Below are 3,762 nucleotides of genomic sequence, written 5' to 3'. Positions count from 1 at the left end.
TTACTTGTGGATAAACAAAGAAAGGTAAGGCATAACTAAAAGAGAGCCATTAGGGCTTCTCTGCTTTTCCAGTGGTTGGGAATCTGCCTGCTAGTGCAGGGGACACAGGTTTGATCCCTTGTCTGGGATAATCACATGTTTTAAGCCCATCTGCCACAACTACTGAAGCTGAATGCCCCAGAACCCATGCTCCACAACAAGAAAAGCCACTGCAATGAGAAGCCCGTGAACTGTAACCAAGAGTAGTCCCAGTTCGCGGCAACTAGAGAAAGCCCAGGCACAGCAATGAAGGCCCAGTACAGCCAAAAAAAAAAAAAAAAAAAGTAATAATAAAATTTTAAAAAAACAAAAGAGCAATCAAATAAAAAATCATAGAAATGAAATTTAATAGCTCCTCAAAAGATTAGATACATTCTTTTTTTTTTTTCAAAGTTAAAAGTGACCCAAAAGAAGTAGCAAATTCCAGTTGCCCAGTCTAAAAGATGATAAGTGAACCAACCATTCATTCTAGACATATTCATGAAATGTTTCTGTATTGAAACAAATAATTTAATAACTACCTTAATATGTGATCTGACAAAAAATCTCTTTGGTCCTTTCTTCTTATTAGTAATACATGAGTTGAACTAAATGTATTCTATCCTCTTTTAGCTTTTAAATGTTCATGCCTATTAAAATGACTACCTTTCCCCCTGAATCTGGTATCTTAAGTATTTATAGTCCAAACCCAGCAAACCAGAGATTCTCCTTTAGTTTTGATTTTATCATTCCCAAATCTCCAGATAAGAGAATTTAATTAACTGCAGTGGTAGCAGAGATTATGAAGGTGATGAGTTAAGAAAAGAACACATGACCACCAAAGAAAGAATCACATTTAATTATCTAGTATAGCAGGCTCTATACCATTTTCTCCTATTAAGACAATATATTCAGTGTTTAAATAATCACAGGTATTTGAAAACTTTTCAATAAGATGACTAGAAAGAAAGATACAAAGCTATTTTAAGAATCAACTCCTGAACGTTTGAAATAGAAATTCTGGACAGAGGAGAAATCCCATCAGGGTCCTGATATCATCTGCTTGCTTAGATCATCACTTGTTTGCCTTAAATCACTATTTCTTAAAACCTGAGAGCCATGAATATCTGAAACTACATCTGCAGACTCCAGTATGACAAATCTATTTTAAGTCGTACATGGAATCACCAAAAAATTGGTGAAGAGTTTATCCTGATGACCTAGCAAGAGTCAGTGCAATTTTCTGTATTGTCATGGATGAGTTATTGATTAATTACTTAGTGTCTTTTTGTTGGTGTGGAGGAAATGACAAAAAGAGTCAAAGATTACTTCTTTTGCTTTTGTGGATGCTCAGCCAGCTCTTTGTGTTCTGAGTATGTCAGGTCCACTGATACTAATCAAGAGTGTACTGAGTGGGGAGTGAAAGGAAGCATCTGCTTTGCTAGAATAAGACAAGGATATGGGTTTACCTTGGAAAGAGGGTTGGATTTATCAAGACTAGAAGGACTGAAGGGTTGGTGGTGGTGGGGTTGGGGGGGGCGGTTCTGTGGTGATCAGTGCACTGGACTGATGGAGTTGACTGTGTGGATGCCTGGGGACTGGGCACTCACACTGTTCCCTTGGTTGGATAGCAAAGGTCCCACTGGTGAAACTCGCCTCAGTGGGCGTAGACACTGCTCACTGATTCACTGATCTTCATCTGAACCGTGTAGACTTGGACAATAAGCATCTCAGCAGTGACAACATGGAATGAACATCAGATCTTCCTCACTTTTACCAAATTATAGAAATATTAGGGGTCTTGTACAATTTTAAAGGAGGGGTAGGGTCCCCAAACTGACCAGTACTGGATTTCCTCCCAACAGGTGCTGTTAACATCTAGGGACATCAGTGCCTGGACAACAAATTCACACCATAACATGGTACATTACCTGCTGAGGGGAACAGAGTCTAATCTAACAGGTTATTGTAGAAAAAGCTTTTTACTGAAAGCTTAAAGAAAAAAAACCTATCCATAATTATTTCTAAGCCCAACATATGTGGCTAGTATGATATATTAGGCACATAAAATTAAAAATTAATAACAATAATCATAACAGAACATTGTGTTTCACAAAATATTTTCACAGTGATCATTTCTATCATTTTCACAACAATTCTATAAGGTGGCATTGCTCCTCATCTATAGGTCAGAAAGTTGAAGCTCAAAAAGTTACTGAAGCTACTTTGCATAGGCTTAAAGTAAATAAACTCATGAGTTAGGTTCTATCAACTATATGCCTTCAGACCCAATACTATTAAAATCCTTGCTTTACAAGTAAGAAAGCTGAGGCTCCAAAGGGTGAAATAACATTTCAGAGGCCCCATAACCCCTTGAATGTGGCAGAATCAGGATCAAGGTCTCTAAACTTCACCACTGTAATAAATTCTAGACACAGAGGTGAAGGGAAAAGCTGTTCTAGGAGAAAGAACAGCTTGTATGAAGGACTGAAGTGAGGAATGTATTCTGCTTCCTCCATCAACTTTTTATTCTGAAAATGTTTTAACTTGGAGACAAGTTAAACAGCTTGATGAACATTCTTCTCTTAGATTCCCACTTTTTTTTTGGATAGGAAGGTAGGGTTTATTGGTGGGCATGGGTAAGGAGAGGAGAGACCCAAGGTTCTCATGAATGCAGGGCCTGCCATCTGTCCAGAGGGTCAAGATTAGGGATATATTTGACCCCACAGCCATCCAGGATGAGCTGCTTTTCTGCCACCATGTTTTCAATTTTCGTATATGTGCGGCTGAAGCGAGCACTGCCACCATGTTTTCAAATTCATCCACATTTGATTTAGTAAATCCCCACTTCTTGGAGATATGGACCTTCTGGCAGCCAAGGAACTTGAACTTGGCCCTGTGGAAGGTCTGGCCTCAACCACAGGCTCCTTGTTCTGCAGCTTGGTGAAGATGGACAGTATGACTTTGCCAGTGTGGACCCTGGCCACTGTGTCCTGGGGCTTTCCAAAGGTACCACACATACCTGTCTGGAGCCTAGACTGGGGACAGCATGCCAGTCATGACTGTCCACTGGAAAGAGTTGTCTCCAAGGTCCCTTAGGGCAAACTGTACAGGCAACAGGCTGCATACACTACCAAGAAGGCTGCTCTTTGCAGTCATTGCACACTGGGCGCCCATGGGGAAAAGAGCGTAATCTGCTTTATTAAATGCAAATAGATTCTCACTTTTAACATTTTGCCACATTTCAAAATAAGTTGCAGATATAATGACATTTAATCTTTGAATATTTCTGACACCACACTTATGGCAGAAAGCAAAGAACTAAAGAGTCTGTTGATGAAAATGAAAGAGGAGAGTGAAAAAGTTGTTTTAACGCTCAACATTCAGAAAACTAAGATCATGGCAGCTGGTCCCATCACTTCATGGCAAATAGATGGGGAAACAGTGGAAACAGTGACAGACTTCATTTTTTTGGTCTTCAAAATCACTGCAGATGGTGACTGCAGCCATGAAATTAAAAGACACTCACTTCTTGGAAGAAAAGCTATGACCAACCTAGATAGCATATTAAAAAGCGGAGACATCATTTTGCCAACAAAGGTACTTATAGTCAAAGCTATGGTTTTCCAGTAGTCAGGTAAGGATATAAGAGTTGGACTATAAAGAAAGCTGAGCACCGAAGAATTGATGCTTCTGAACTGTGCTGATGGAGAAGACTCTTGAGAGTCCCTTGGACTGCAAGGA

The 3,762-nt window shown here is 39.6% G+C and overlaps 1 non-coding gene across 1 annotated transcript; it reads right to left on the bottom strand.

Annotated features, from left to right (window-relative positions):
* Positions 1-3,095: 3,095 nt before the first annotated feature.
* On the bottom strand, positions 3,096-3,230 carry LOC122673647. Its single transcript, XR_006334769.1, has one exon. It is a non-coding gene; the product is annotated as a small nucleolar RNA SNORA70 (small nucleolar RNA).
* Positions 3,231-3,762: the final 532 nt, after the last annotated feature.

Source organism: Cervus elaphus, chromosome 17 (assembly GCF_910594005.1).
Source record: "Cervus elaphus chromosome 17, mCerEla1.1, whole genome shotgun sequence".
NCBI lineage: Eukaryota > Metazoa > Chordata > Mammalia > Artiodactyla > Cervidae > Cervus > Cervus elaphus.
This window is presented reverse-complemented; position numbering and strand designations above follow the sequence as displayed.